Genomic DNA, 16,539 nt, shown 5'->3' on the forward strand with positions numbered 1-16,539 from the left:
GAGGGTGAGCAGCCAGATGTCTTCCATTTAGGAACCAATGACATGGGTCGGAAGGGTGATGAGGACCTGTAAAGAGAGATCAAGGAGTTAGGCACTAAGTATAAGGGCAGGTCCTTCAGGGCTGTGATCTCAGGATTGCTACCTGTGCCACGCACTAGTGAGGTTAGAAATAGGATGATAATAATGCAGCTTAACATGTGGCTCAAGAGATGGTGAAGGTGGGAGGGCTTCAGATTTCAAGGTCATTGGGCTCTCCAAGGAAGATGGGACCTGTGCCAGTGGGACAGATTGCACCTGAACTGAATGGGGACCAATATCTTTGCAGGAAGGTTTGCTCGTGTTGCTGTGGGAAATTTAAACTAGATTTGGAGGGGGCTGGGAACCATAGTGCCAGAGCAGATAGTGGAATGGAAGAAGAAAAAGATAAAGGCAGAAATCAAAGAGTTGTGCATGGTGGAAATAATGTTCTCAGGTGCAACCAGCCAGGTGCATGCAAGTTGTAGGAAAGCCAGATGGGTTTAGAGTGAATGGCACATGGAATTATGACATTGCAGCTATTGGTGACACTGTACTTGTTTGCCGAAGGGGCAGAATGAGCAGCACAGTGGTCCAGGGTTCTGTTGTTTAAGACATGATAGAGCAGGAGGAATGAAAGAGGGAGAAGTGGCATTGTTCATCAAGGAAACTATCACATGTGTGCTCAGGCAGGACGGGCCAGAGGGTTCATCTGGTGAGGGTATATGGATGGAGCTGAAGAATGAGAAAGATATGACCACATTAACTTTAAAAAAAATTTTTGGACATACAGCACAGTAACAGGCCATTTTGGACCATGAGTCCATGCCACTCAATTTACACCCAATTAATCTACATCCCGGTACGTTTTGAATGATATAAGGAAACAAAAGCCCCTGGCGAAAACCCACACAGACACGGAAGAATGTACAAACTCCTTACAGACAGCACGTGATTCGAACCCCACTCCTGATCGCTCGCGCTGTAAAGGCATTGCACTAACTGCTAAGCCAAACATGTTGCCCTTAATTAATGGGGTTGTATTATAGACTACACAATAGAGAGCAAGAATTGGAGAAGCAAATCTGCAGGCAGATAGCAGACAGCTATCTGAAAATGGTGATAGTAAATGATTTTAACTATTCACATATTGACTGGGACTCCCAGACTATGGAAGGGCTGGATGGCTCAGAGTGTGTAAAATGTGTTCAGAAAAGAATCTCTAAATTCAGTTTAAACCCCCCCCCCCCCCCCACTCCCATATCCAGCATTCAAACAACCAGCAAAAAAAAAGGGGGAGGAATAAATAAATAAAATTTCAAATAAATAAGACTGGGCAGATGGACTCCATGAGCTGAGACTTCGTTGGATATGCGCAGGTTTGCCCCATGGGCAATGGCCCTCATTGCGGGTGCATTCTTTTCACTGTCACCACTTGTGTAGAGGTGAGTTGTGTTGTGAGGAAGGTGTGCTGAAGGCCTGACTGGGACACTTGTGTAGAGGTGAGTTGGATTGCATCGAGGGCCTGACTGGGGCATTTGTGTAGAGGTTAGTCAGGTTGCACCTGGGGCAGGTGAGTTGGGTTGTGTCAGGGATCTGGCCAGGACACCAGGATGAAGAGTCAGCATGGTTAACATAGTGGTTACTGCAACATTGTAACAGTGCCAGCGACTGGGGTTCAAATTTAAATTTTATAAATTATGGGAATTACTTGATTAAAGTGAACTTTACTTAATTAAAGACTACAATACTGATTATTTTTTCAAATTATGTTACATTTTGCATTGTCTTTAACCTTTTAAATGGTGTATTTTTAATGCAGGTATATTAGTTAGGCATTGTAAAAGTGAGTCTCGGTCAACCAGAAAATTCGCATATCTGACATCCGTGTTCCCTGTAGGTGTCGGATTAAGGGGATTTTACTGTAAATATATTGATGTACAAATGAGAGGGAGTATTGGATCTCCTGTCAGGGAACAAGATAGGACGTGACCGAAGAATATGTAGGGAAACATTTTATGATCATAATGCCATTAGTTTCAAGATAATTATGGATAATGATTGGCCTGGTCCTCAGGTTGAGGTTCTGAATGGGAGCAAGGCCAATTTTGAGGAAATCAGAAAGAATCTAGAGATTGTGGATTGGACTAGGTTTCTGGCAAGAATGTGCTCGGAAAGAGGTAGGCTTTCATGTGAAATTCTGAGAGTGCAATGTTTGTTTCTGGTAGGATTAAAGGCTAAGGTTAACAGGAATAAAGAACCTTGATTTTTGAGAGATATGGCTTAGCCCCTTCCTCACACCCCTACTCAGAGTGAGCCTGAGAGATTTGGCTCACCCCCCCCCCCCCCACCCAGCCTGTAACCCCTAGTAAGCTTTCAGATGGCCATGCTGAGGCTCCACTGCCTCATGCTGGTGATGGTGATTCTGGAGCGGGTCCAGTAGTCACTCCTTCCTACACTATAGACCCAGGAACTGTACCAGTTCCCAAGGTTGCAAAGGAGCTGTTCTGAGAAGAAGCACCAGAATTCATAAACAACCTGATAGGCTGACATATTCATAAAACATCTAATTATATTTCAATTGCTTGTTCGATACTGGCGTGTTTTGGCTGTTAGAGTATTCTCAATGCCAAACATGGTATCCATGTATCGTTTGCTTCAGTCTTTCCTAGCAGCTGTCCTTTTGATTTTAACCCTTCTTCTGCCGGGGGGGAGACTGTGGTGAATGTCTGCCAAGTTGCCTGTCTCCCCTCTGGTGAGCCTTGCTGTACTAACACTGGCTGTGCATTATCTCTACTGTTAAGGACACTCCCCTTGGGTATAACTGTGTATGCACCTATTGTCTTTCATTATCGTACCATGAGTTTCTGCTAATAAAAGCCATGATTATTGTTTGACCACATCGTCTTTGTCTACTTCATCAACTGGCATTTCAAGGTGGTATAGGCAATGAGGAACAAATAAGGTACTCAAGGTGTATAAAAAATGCAGGAAAACACTTAAAGAGGAAAATTAGGTGGGCTAAGCCACTACAGGTATATTAAGAGCAAAAAGATAGTGAGGGACAAAATTAGCCCCTTTGAAGATCAGAGTGGTCAGCAATGTTTGGAGCCTGAAGAGATGGGGTAGATCTTAAATGTGTTTTTTTTTGCATCTGTATTCACTCAGGAAACTGGCCAGAGTCTAGGGAAGTGAGGCAAATTATCAGTAAGGTCATGGAGTCTCTAAATATTAAAGAGAAGGAGTTGCTTGCTTGCTTAAAGCAAATACAGGTGGATAAATCTCTAAGGCTCGACAAGGCAATCCCTCAGACTGTGAGTGAGGCTAGTGCAGATATGGCAGAGGCCCTGGAAAAACATCCTTAACCACAGTGAGGGGCTGGAGGATCGGAGGGTTGCTTGTATTATTCCATTGTTTAAAATAGGCTCCAAAAATAACCCAGGAAGTAAAAGGCCAGAGAGCCTGATATCAGTATTAGGTAAATAATTGGAAGGTGTTCTAATAGATCAGATGTACAAGTATTTGGATAGTCAGAAACTTATTAGGCATAGTCAGAATGGCTTTGTGTGTTTAATAAATCTTATAGAGATTTTCAAGGAGGTTACAAGGAAATTGAATGAAGGAAAGACTGTGGATGTTGTCTACGTGGACTAGTAAGGCCCTTAACAAGATCCCAGATGGAATGTTAGTCAGGGAGGCACAGTCACATGATATCATGATGAACTGGATTCAACATTGGCTTTACGGGAGAAGCCAGAAAGTGGTAGTAATGATTGTCTCTCTGACTGGAGGCCTGTAACTCATGATATGACTCAAGATGGTACTGTATCCTTTGTAGTCATCTATGTATATCAGTGATCTAGATGATGATATGGCTTGGTACAGCATCATGCTGAAGAAGATTGAAAAGAGGGTTGGTGCGAGAACGCAGCCTTGCTTCACGCCATTGTTAATGGAGAAGGGTTCAGAAAGCTCATTGCTGTATCTGACCTGACCTTGTTGGTTTTCGTGCAGTTGGATAACCATGTTGAGGAACTTTGGGGGGCATCCGAGGCGCTCTAGTATTTGCCAAAGCCCTTTCCTGCTCACGGTGTCAAAGGCTTTGGTGAGGTCAACAAAGGTGATGTAGAGTCCTTCGTTTTGTTCTCTGCACTTTTCTTGGAGCTGTCTGAGGGCAAAGACCATGTCAGTAGTTCCTCTGTTTGCGCGAAAGCCGCACTGTGATTCAGGGAGAACATTCTCGGCGACACTAGGTATTATTCTATTCAGGAGAATCCTAGCGAAGATTTTGCCTGCAATGGAGAGCAACGTGATTCCCCTGTAGTTTGAGCAGTCTGATTTCTCGCCTTTGTTTTTGTACAGGGTGATGATAATGGCATCACGAAGGTCCTGAGGCAGTTTTCCTTGGTCCCAGCAGAGCTTGAAAAACTCATGCAGTTTGGCATGCAGAGTTTTGCCGCCAGCCTTCCAGACCTCTGGGGGGGATTCCATCCATACCTGCTGCTTTGCCACTTTTCAGTTGTTCAATTGCCTTCTATGTCTCTTCCCGGGTGAGGACCTCATCCAGCTCTAGCATTAGGGGCTGTTGAGGGACCTGGAGCAGGGCGGATTCTTGGACTGAGTGGTTGGCACTGAAAAGAGATTGGAAGTGTTCTGACCATCGGTTGAGGATGGAGATCTTGTCGCTGAGGAGGACTTTGCTGTCTGAGCTGCGCAGCGGGCTTTGGACTTGGGGTGAGGGGCCGTACACAGCCTTTAGAGCCTCATAAAAACCCCTGAAGTCGCCAATGTCCATGCTGAGCTGGGTTCATTTGGCGAGGCTAGTCCACCACTCATTTTGGATCTTCCGGAGTTTGCACTGAAGATGGCTGCATGCGCGACGGAAGGCTTGTTTCTTCTCTGGCCAGGACGGCTTTGTAAGGTGAGCCTGGTGGGCAGCTCGCTTCTTTGGCAGCAGCTCCTGGATTTCCTGATTGTTTTTGTCGAACCAGTTCTTGTTTTTCCTGGAGGAGAAGCCCAGTACCTCTTCAGTGGATTGCAGTATGGTAGTCTTCAGCTGATTCCAGAGGGTTTCAGGGGACGAGTCCGTGAGGCGGATTGCATCCTCGAGCTTTGCTTTGAAGTTTGCCTGGAAGTTTCCTCTCACTTCATCTGACTGCAGGTTTCCAACATTGAACCTCTTTCTGGGGGCTTTACTGTTCCTGGACATTGGCTTGAAGTGAAGGTTGAGCTTGCAGCGAACCAGCTGGTGGTCAGTGTGGCATTCCGCACTGGGCATGACCCTGGTGTGGAGCACATCTCATTTGTCTCTTTCTCGCACTAGGACGTAGTCCAGGAGGTGCCAGTGTTTGGATCGGGGATGCATCCAGGTAGTCTTCAGGCTGTCCCTCTGCTGAAAAAGGGTGTTTGTAATGACAAGCCGCTGTTCTGCGCAGAGCTCCAACAGGAGGCGCCCATTGTCGTTGCACTTGCCGACACCATGCTTGCCCAGGATTCCTGGCCAGGTTTCTGAGTCTTTGCCAACGCGAGCGTTGAAGTCGCCAAAGATGACAACCTTGTCGGCTGTAAGGGTGCGTTGAATGAGGTTGCACAGATCAGTGTAGAACTTGTCCTTTTCTGCTTGTTCCGCCTGGAGGGTTGGAGCATAGACACTGATGAGGGTGATGCGACGCTTGTTTTGAAGGGGGAATCGCATGGACATGATCCGGTCCGAGTGGCCTGTCGGGAGGTTTTCGAGTTTGGAGGCAATGGAGTTCTTGACCATGAAGCCTACACCAGATAGGCGTTGTTCATCCATAGGCTTGCCAGACCAGTAGAGTGTTAGCCCACGCCGCGTTCTTGAAGGCTGCCTACATCTGCAAGGCGGACTTTACTGAGAGCGGCTATATCGATGTCAAGTCTGAGGAGTTCATGTGCGATGAGGGCAGACCGACGTTCATGTCGGTGGCTGTCAGCCTTGTCTAGCATGGTTCTTATGTTCCAGCATGCTAGCTTGAGATTGTAAGCATCTTTTGAGGGGGAGGACGTGGAGGGGGAGGATGTGGACATGTCTTCGGGCCTACGCAAAGGAGCTTTTAGGTGGAGTGCAGTGTGCACAGTACTGGCCCCACCCTTTACACCCATGGTTCGTGTGCCATGGCCAAGCAAGCTGGGACGTGGCAGCGAGGTCTTTGGGTCGTAGGTTTTATATCGGAGTGGCCTTCTCCTATGCAGGTTTCTTACTTGGGCTGGAGGGGCCTGCCTCCCCTCCTAGGTCGGACCATACTGCCCGGACCTCAACAATGAAGACGCTGTTTACATCCGGTACCACACGGATGGCAGTCTCTTCAATCTGCGGCGCCTGCAAGCTCACACCAAGACACAAGAGCTTCTTGTCCGTGAACTACTCTTTGCAGACGATGCCGCTTTAGTTGCCCATTCAGAGCCAGCTCTTCAGCGCTTGACGTCTTGTTTTGCGGAAACTGCCAAAATGTTTGGCCTGGAAGTCAGCCTGAAGAAAACTGAGGTCCTCCATCAGCCAGCTCCCCACCATGACTACCAGCCCCCCCACATCTCCATCGGGCACACAAAACTCAAAACGGTCAACCAGTTTACCTATCTCGGCTGCACCATTTCATCGGATGCAAGGATCGACAATGAGATAGACAACAGACTCGCCAAGGCAAATAGCACCTTTGGAAGACTACACAAAAGAGTCTGGAAAAACAACCAACTGAAAAACCTCACAAAGATTAGCGTATACAGAGCCGTTGTCATGCCCACACTCCTGTTCGGCTCCGAATCATGGGTCCTCTACCGGCATCACCTACGGCTCCTAGAACGCTTCCACCAGCATTGACACTGCTCCATCCTCAACATTCATTGGAGCGACTTCATCCCTAACATCAAAGTACTCGAGATGGCAGAGCCGTCAGCATTGAATCCATGCTGCTGAAGATCCAACTGCACTGGGTAGGTCACGTCTCCAGAATGGAGGACCATCACCTTCCCATGATCGTGTTATATGGCGACCTCTCCACTGGCCACCGTGACAGAGGTGCACCAAAGAAGAGGTACAAGGACTGCCTAAAGAAATCTCTTGGTGCCTGCCACATTGACCACCGCCAGTGGGCTGATATCGCCTCAAACAGTGCATCTTGGCGCCTCACAGTTCGGCGGGCAGCAACCTCCTTTGAAGAAGACTGCAGAGCCCACCTCACTGACAAAAGACAAAGGAGGAAAAACCCAACACCCAACCCCAACCAACCAATTTTCCCTTGCAATCGCTGCAACCGTGTCTGCCTGTCCCGCATCGGACTTGTCAGCCACAAACGAGCCTGCAGCTGACGTGGACATTTACCCCTCCATAAATCTTCATCTGCGAAGCCAAGCCAAAGAAGAAGATGATGAAGATGATTATATAACTTGGATCAGCAAGTTTGCAGATGAAGTGTAGTGGAGTGTGAGGAAGACTTTTAAGATTTGCAGAGGGATCTGGATCAGTTGGAAAAATGGCTGCAAAATGACAGATGAAATTTAACGCAGACAAGTGTGAGGTGCTGCATTTTTAAAATTTAGACATACAGCACGGTAACGGGCACTTTCAGCCCATGAGCCTGGTATGTTTTTTAAATGGTGGGAGGAAACTAGAACCCCTGGGGAAAGCCCATGCAGACACAGAGAGAATGTACAAACTTGTTACAGACAGTGCAGGATTCAAACCCCAGTCCCGAACCTTGTGCTAACCAATATGCTAATTATGTCTCACCCACCCCCCCACCAAGGAATGACAATTGAAGGTAGGACATGATAAGTGGTAGGGCACTGTCTTGGGTAAACTTGTACCTGTCATTTTCTTCGTTTTAGATTGGTCACAGTGTTTGAGCTACCGAAAGAAAACAGACACACACACCGAGAGCACTTCAGTTTATACAAGTCTTTATTACTAAATTTAAAGCTGAATTCAAACTACAATATGTAAGCCCTTCCCAATTATACTTATCAACGCCTGGACTGGTCCCAACTGCCAAAGCGAGGCAACGACTGCACACTTGTAGGTTGTCTGGGCTCCGGTAGCAGCTTCTCCACCTCCCCCGACCGGGACATTGGTTGGAATCTAGAAGTTCTTCTTCTTGCTGAGAGATGTTGCCACCTCTCGGAGAGTCTCAAACTTCAGCAGCGGGACCATGGGTTATATTACCCAAAAACTGCTTACCCAAGCACCTATTCCCAGCACAGTAAGAAAGATAAGCGAGCAAGCTAGAACGCTAGGCTTCTATTGAATAACGTAATTTTCAGCTTATCACTTTGAATACAATGGTTTATTTTGCATCAAGGCTAGGCCTCTGACAGTCTGTGACCAAAACAAGCAAGAAGATTAAATGTTCTTGGAACACAGATGTCCTTTCGTCAGATAACTGCATCTCTGGCCCTTCAGTGGAATTTAGCTTATGTCTGCTGATTCTAAAAAAACACAAGCAGGTTCTCTGCCTTGTAGAAGCAAAGGCTGCAAAAGTAAAAAAACATTTTAAATCTTCCATTACAGACACTGAGAAGTGCAGTTAAACAGAGGGATCTGGGAATACTGATATATAATTCCCTTAGACAACTTTTGGCACATTGGCCTTCATAAATCAAAGTATTGAGTATAGGAGTTGAGATGTTATGGTAAAAGTTGTCTAAGACATTGGTGAGGCCAAATTTGGAGCATTATGTGCTTCGGTCACCTAACTAAAGGAAAGATATCAATAAAAATTGAAAGAGTGCAGAGAAGATTCACTAAAATATTGCTGGAACTTGAGGAACTGAATAACAGGTTAAACAGGACCTTATTCCCTGGAGAAGAATGAAGGAGGTTTGAAGAAAATATATAAATTATGATGTGTATGTATGAAGTAAAGGCAGGTTGCTTTTTCCACTGAGGTTAAGTGAGCTATAAACCAGAGGACATGGGGTAGGATGAAAGAGGAGAAGTTTAAGGGGAGTTTCTTCACACAAAGTCGTAGGAGTATGGAATGAGCTGAAGCTAAAATAGTGAATACAGGCTCAATTTTAACATTTAAGAAAAATTTGGACAAGTATATGGATTGATGGGATATGGAGGGATATAGAATGGGGACACATCAGTGGGACTAGGCAGAATATTGGGTTGACATTAATTAGAGGGGCTGAAGGGCCTGCTTTCTGTGCTGTAATGTTCTATGGTGGAAAGAATGAATGTTTATATTGGTCAATGCAGTGACTTGTTTGTGGATGCTGTTTGCTTCTTGGTGGAGTTGAATTCATTCAGACAATTGAAGAATATTTCATCACATTTATCACAATCATTTTTTTTCATAAAGATGGTGGAAAGGATTTGCAGTGTCACTTGCTGCAGGATACCCAGGTTCTAATAACTTGTAATGCATGTGACTGGTTCACTTGAATTTTTGGACAATGGTAACCCATGCATCTAGATGGTAGGGAATGTGACGTTAGTCAGACCATTAAATACTAAGAATGTTTAGACTCTCTTTTTGGAAATGATCATTGCCTGGGAGTTTTGTGCCATAAATGTCAGTCCATATCTGAATGTTGTTGGATTCTTATAACTTTATATGTGGAGGAGTTGCAAACAGAACGGAGCAAACAAATCAGCAGCAAACAATTCCGCTAATAAATAAGTCAAGTCAGGTCAATTTTAGTATCATCTGATTGCACAAGTACAATCCAACCAAACAGCCTTCTCTTGTCCTCAGTGCAATATCTGTAGACACACAACCAGACATAACATGCATACAGACATTTGCTGGACAAGTATTTATATATGTGAATAAATAAATAAATAAACATTGTTTCATGAATATGAGAGTCTCAGATGGTTAGTGTAAGCTGTTTCTTTGGTTATTCAGCATTCTCACTGACTGTGGGAAGAAGCTGTTTCTCAGCCTGGTGGTGCCAGCTCTAATACTCCTGTATCTCTTACCTGACAGGAGCAATTGCAAGATGCCATATAGAAGGGTCCTCAATGATTTTGCGTGCCATCTTCAGACAATGATCCCAGTTTATCACGTTGATGGAAAGGGAGGGAAACTCCATTGATCCTTTCTGCCACTCTTATGGTCCTGTGGATTAACTTTGAACCATTTATCTGCAGCAACTGTACCACACTGTGATGCAGCCGGCCAGGATTATCTCGATAGACCTCGTGTAGAAGGTTAACATGATGGTGCTCAGTAGCCGTTCCAGTTTTCTTGGAAGTACAGTTGCTGTTGTGCCTTCCTAACAAGTGAGGAGTTGTGTGTCCACAATAGGTCACTAGTTAAGTGAACTCCAAGGAACTTGGTGCTCTCTACTCTCTGCTCTACAGTTATTGATGTGTAGTGGAGGGTGATTGTTTCCGGTCCTCCTGAAGTCCACAATCATCTCCTTCATCTTGTCCACTTTGAGACTCAGGTTGTTACTCTCAGACCATGTCATGAACTTTTCCAACTTTCCTCCATAGTGCAACTCATTGTTTTGCAGATGAGGCCAACCACTCAGATTTCAGATTTATTGTCAGAGTATATAAATAGCATCATATACAACCCTGAGATTCTTTTTTCCTGTGGGCAAGGGCGAATTAGCATTTATTGGTAATGCAAAAAAATACACAAGATACACATGTAAACAAATAAATGTAAACAAACTGATCAATAAAGTGCAACAGCAAGAGTCCTTAAATGAGCCCCTGATTGAGTTTGTCGTTGAGGAGTCTGATGGTGGAGGGTAGAAGCTGCTCCTGAACCTGGTGGTGCGAATCTTGTGGCACCTACACCTCCTTTCCTGATGGCAGCAGTGAGAACAGAGTGTGTGCTGGATGGTGTGGGTCCTCTGATTGCTCCTGTTCTCTGACGGCAGTGTTTCCTGTAGATGTTTTCAATGGAGGGGAGGATATTGCCTATGATGTCCTGGGCTGTGTCCACTACCTTTTGCAGGACTTTATGTTCAGTGGAATTGTTGTCCCATCCAGACAGTGATCCAGCTGTTCAGTACATTTTCTACCACACATCTGTAGAAATTTGCCAAGGTTTCCAATGCCGCACCAAACTCATGAGGAAGTAGAGGTGTTGATGTGCTTTCTTCGCGATGCCATGAGTGTGTTGGGTCCAGGAAAGATCCTTCAAGACAGTGACTCCCAAGAACTTAAACTTACACACCCTCTGCATCTCTGATCTCCCAATGATCACTGGATTGTACACCTCTGATTTTCCTTTCCTGTTGTCAACAATTAGTCCTTGGTTTTGGTGACATTGCGGGCAAGGTTGTTGTTAGTGCACTATTCAGCCAAGTTTTCAATCTCCCTGCATGATGGTTCAATGCCCCTTTTTATACAACCCACCACTGTGGTATCATCAACTGATTCAATGACCCTTTTAATAAAACCCACTACAGTGATTTCATCAGCAAACTATTGTATCACCTGCAAATTTGATTATTCTGTTGGAGCTGGATCTGGTGATGTAGTCACGGGTCAGTAGCATAAAGAAGAGCGGGCTGAGCACACAGCCCTGAGGCATGCCAGTGCTTAGAGTGATAGTGATCGATGTCCTACTACTGATCTGCACAGACTGGTCTTTCCATTATGAAGTCCAGAATCCAGTTACAGAGGGTTGTTGAGTCCCAGAGAGGACAAGTTCTCCACCAGCCTCTGGGGAATGATCATATTAAACAATAGATGAAGCATCATTCTCTTGGTGGATCAGGACAGAGTGAAGGGACAAGGCTATAGCATTGTCCGTGGAATGGCCTCTTCTATAAGGGAATCGAAATGGATCCAGTGTCTTTGGGAGGTGTGCTTCGATGTCTTTCATCACCTGACACTTGAAGTATTTCATAATGATGTGGGTCAGTGCCACAGAGCAGTGGTCATTGGGACTTGTAATTGTTGCCCTCTTAGGCACTCGGATAATGGTGATTTTATCTTGAAATCCATGGGGATGATGGACTGCTGCAGTGAGATGTTGAAGATATTCAAGAAGACCTCTCAATTGATCTGCACAGACCTTCAGTACCCGACCAGGTATTTTGGTGGGTTCACCTTGAATAGGGTTCTCTTCACTTCACCGTGGCTAAGCAAGGGGCTAATTCATCAGGGTGACATGGAGCTTAATTTGGCATCATCCTATTCTTATGATCAAACCGTGCATGGAAGGTGTTCAGTTTATCCTTGACTTTAACGTGCATGGTTGACTTGTGATCTGTTATGATCTTGATCCCTTGCCACATGTACCTCGTGTCACCGGTATCACACAACAGCCTGTGGGTCCTCTGTGCATACCCTTGCTTTGCCTTCTGGATTGCATGGGAGAGTTCAGTCCTGGTTGATCTTAGTGTCATCCTATTCCCTGTCCTGAAGGCAGAATCACGAGCTCTGAGAGGTGCCTGGATCTCTGCATCCAAACATGGTTTCCCTAGTTGTGAAGCATTTGATCTCAGTGACATCCTCAATGCACTTGCTGATGTAGCCAGTCACTGAACTTGTGTACTCCTCAATGTTTCCATGACCCTTGTAGGTGGTTACCTCCCTGAAACAGCTCCAGTCTGTGGTGTCAAAGCAGTCCTGTTATGCTGCTGTTCCACCTCCCATACCCTCCCCCCACCCCCCACCACTTCCTGATCTCTTCGCAAACTGGCCAGCAGTCTGTATGCTAGGGTTAGCAGGACTGATATATGATTCAAGTATCCAAGGTGCCAAGGGGCAGCCTTGTACACACTGGGAATGTTGGTGTACATCTGATCCAGGGTGTTCTCTCCTCTGGTGCTGAGGGTGACATACTGTTGAAACGTTGGTAAGACCGTTTACAGGTTGGCATGGTTGAAGTCGCCAGCGAGAATATATATGAAGTCGCCAGCGAGAATAGTGCACTAACAAGAATAAAGGGTGGGATATCTAGGCTTCACAGACGCACTGTAAAGCTCCTTCATGGCTACATCTTCATTTGTTGAACGTGGAAAGTAAACTGGAGAATTCAGCCTGGCTGTGAATTCCCTGGGCAGGTAGAAAAGTCTGCATTTCACTCTATCTCTGCTGAGCAGAAAGTCTACACAACAGAGACATTTGTGCACCAGTTCTCATTGATGCACAAACCCCCATCTTCGAGTCTTGCCAGAGCCAGCAGCCCTGAGAGAAATAATGCCATCCAGCTGGATCACTGTTGTCCTGAAGCTACATTTCATAATCACCAGAGCACAGCAGCCCTGCAGTTCTCTCTGGTTCATATACAATTGCGAGAGATGAGTAAAACTAATATGAAAATATGAGAGATGAAGAAAGCTAGTATGGATATATGTGTAATGAATAAAGCCAGTATGAAAAGGATAAGGGTAGATAATAGAATGTAGGAAGTAAAGTTAGTCTGAATAAGATAAGGGTCTTCTAGCCTTAGACAGAGTCAGCAAGTTCCGCATATGTAATTAGTAAGCCTTAGACAGAATTAGCAAGTTCTGCATATAAGAGTTAGTAAGCCCTGAGGGTTGGGAAGGTGTGAATAAGGACAAAAGCAGGAAAATAAGGACAATGACATGATGAGACACAGAAAGGATACCCCCTGGTCCTCCAAGTTCACAGAAACAGCATGTAGGCAGACAGGATTGGGATTGCCTAATGCCAAACTCATCTAGAAGGCAGAAGAATGTAAGGGGGAGGGTACTTCTATACTGAAATAAACTGTATAAAAGTTGGGTGAGCCCCAGTGTGTGTGTGTATTCCCAGGGTAAGGGGAAGCACCCAACTTTGCATTGTTGTATAATAAATGTTCTTTGTTCTCAATTTTTGTCTTGAGCAATTTCTGTGAAGGTACTTCTGTTTCTCACACAATCTTATGTAATTCAATTTTTTCTTCAATGATCTTACGATTACGAGTAAGATCATTGAGAGCGCGGATCTGAAGGGGTTAATTCTTCGTCTAACTCCAACCCTGGCCCTCTTTCTGTAATTCTGTCTTCTCCACAGGGCTTCCAATGGCTTCCCACACGTCTCCAATGGCCTTTCTCACGTTTCCAGTGATACAATCCACAGTGTACAACAGACTGGCTCTCTTGCTTCAGCAAGTTAAAACCGCTAAGTACTTTAACAATCCGATCCTCTGCTTTCAAATTCCATGTTGCATTTCCTTGAGCTTTTGACGATCATAAAGTATAGGGTTGGGGATTTTACCATTAAACAGAGCTGAAGTGGCCGCTGCAGACTCTTGTGTAGTCATTTAACAAAAAATAGAATATTAGAATAAATAAGAAAATGGAAGAAAGGTAATGAAGTAGCTGAAGATACTTAGGACATGAATTGACCTGAATAACTCTTGTAATGATTTCCTGGGGATGGGTTTTTTGATTTCCAATAAGCACAACCTCTAGGTTTGTCCCTTTTATCACTTCACTCACTACCTACTGCTGAATCAGGCTGGCAGCTATGTCCTTCAAGAAGTGACCAGCTTGTCCAGTGGTGATGCTGTTGAGCCACTTCTGGTGATCGACACTGAATTATCCCATTCAGAATGTATTCCTAGAGACAAAACGAGGCCACAGAAGCAGGAATATGATGCCAACACAATCTGCTGGAGGAATTCAGCGGGTGATGTAGCATCAGTTAGAGAAAAAGAATGGTCAATATTTCAAGCCAAAACTCTTCATCCATACTGTGAAAAGTTAACGCAGAAGCCAGTGTAAGGAGGTCAGGAAGGGACTGGTGAGACAGGCCCCACATGGGATTGGTGAATCAGGCAGAGGGGAAACATGATGGTCAGTGGCAGGGAACGAGTGAAAGGAGAGTGTGGCAAGAAAAACAGAGTCAGATTGAGGAGGATGAGTCATACAGGATGAAATGGATGATTAGAAGACAAAGGTTGTTAATGCTGGAATCTGATGAGTAAAAAATGTGAAACCAGTGGTACAAAGAGAGATCCGATGGAACTAACAGGGGTTGAGGAGAAAGCAGAAGAATCTAATGAGGTTGGGGGAAAGGAACCAAAGAGAAGGGGATTGAGAAGGAGTGGTCTGGATAGGGTGGTTGGGAAATAAGACAAAAGTAAGGTGAGAGGAAAGGAAAGGGCATAAGGGATATAAAAGAAGAGCAGAAACTCAATAGCTGAAATAAGAAAACTTTGAGTTCATACCACTGAACTGTAGACTGCTCAGATAGAATATGAGCTGTTGTTGATCTAGTTGACACTGGACCTCAGTCCGGCAGTGGAGAAGTCCCAGGATAATGGAGAAGGAAGGGGGTAGAGAGCTGGAAGAAGAGACAAGGGGGATAAGGGCTTTCTGCCAGATTAAAATGGTGGAGCCCGAAACATTAGTTATGTATCTTTATGATGTAAAGTATGCTGTGTGACCTGGTGAGTTTCTCCTGCATTGTGTTTTTAATTAAGGCATTAGATGATGATCTGCAAATTGTACTTTTGTAATATTTTATGAAAGTTTTAAGGAAATATAGAATATAGGATTCAATTAATATAATAACAATAATACATTGAATAGAAAATCATAGCAAAACATTCACAAGATCCAAAAAAAATAAGAGAGTCCCTCTTCTCCCAAAGCCCCCTCCCCAGATTCCAAAGAAAAGGTGACAGACAGCACGGAATAGAGGGAGATAAAAAGAAAGAAAATAGAAAAGAAAAAGCAACAGGAGCAAGGTTCAATATCTCTGAGTCACATCTTTTTAAAAGTATTACATTTCTAATAAGGAGAATACTAATTGATAAATATCAAAATAAATTATACAATCTGAGCATTTAAGTATTCTAAATAAGATTGCCAAACTTTGATGAACGTACTATATCTATTCCTAAGACTATAAGTAATCTTTTCAAGGAGAATACAACCTTGCACTTCCATGTTCCAACAATCAATGTGAAGGAGGGAATTGGAATGCCATATTAGCACTATACATTTCCTTGCTTTTGACAACGCAATTTTAATAAATTTGATTTACTTCTAGAGAAGTTAACTTTTATAACTGCCATTTACCCCAGGAGAAACAAATCCAGGTCTAGATGGAAGTTCACCTTCACAATTTTTGTCAACACTTACCCCCAATTCTATCCAAAAGGCTCTTAAGGAATGTAAAAAGGTACCAACATCTATACCACACCAAAAACACCCATTAGAAAATTCTGGTTTATTTTTATGTATCTTTTGAAGTGTGAGATATAATTGTACAGAAAATTATATCTAGAATTCTATATCTTGAATTAATTAAGGTAGTCATACTATCTACACATAGATCTGACCAGCATTGTGGATCAATTACATTGCCCAAATTCAATTCTCATCTTTCCTTCCATATATGTAGTCTAGATTTTGGGCTTTGATCTTGGATCAGAACGTATATATTAGAGATAAATTTGGTTGCATTCCCCTTTTGAATTAGTTAATGTCCCCACTTTTCCCTCAAAAAAGATTGCAGTTGGAGATAGCAGAAGAATGTTTTGTTGTGCAAGTTTTACTTGATACCATGAAACTTCATGGAGTGTGGAGCTAATCTTGAGGACTCAATGGGCTACTCTTTCTTAACTGTTCATTGCA

General features: G+C 44.2%; 2 long non-coding RNA genes across 2 annotated transcripts in view; one reads left to right on the forward strand and one right to left on the reverse strand.

Annotated features, from left to right (window-relative positions):
* LOC138758046 (uncharacterized) overlaps window positions 1-14,177 on the forward strand; it is a 55,072-nt gene extending 40,895 nt beyond the window's left edge. The window contains exon 4 of the long non-coding RNA XR_011354092.1: window positions 13,967-14,177. This is a non-coding gene — a long non-coding RNA (uncharacterized lncRNA). The remainder of the gene's footprint in view (window positions 1-13,966) is intronic.
* LOC138758047 (uncharacterized) overlaps window positions 1-16,539 on the reverse strand; it is a 45,841-nt gene that overhangs the window by 4,886 nt on the left and 24,416 nt on the right. The window lies entirely within an intron of this gene.

The sequence above is a fragment of the Narcine bancroftii genome, chromosome 3 (assembly GCF_036971445.1).
Source record: "Narcine bancroftii isolate sNarBan1 chromosome 3, sNarBan1.hap1, whole genome shotgun sequence".
Classification (NCBI taxonomy): domain Eukaryota; kingdom Metazoa; phylum Chordata; class Chondrichthyes; order Torpediniformes; family Narcinidae; genus Narcine; species Narcine bancroftii.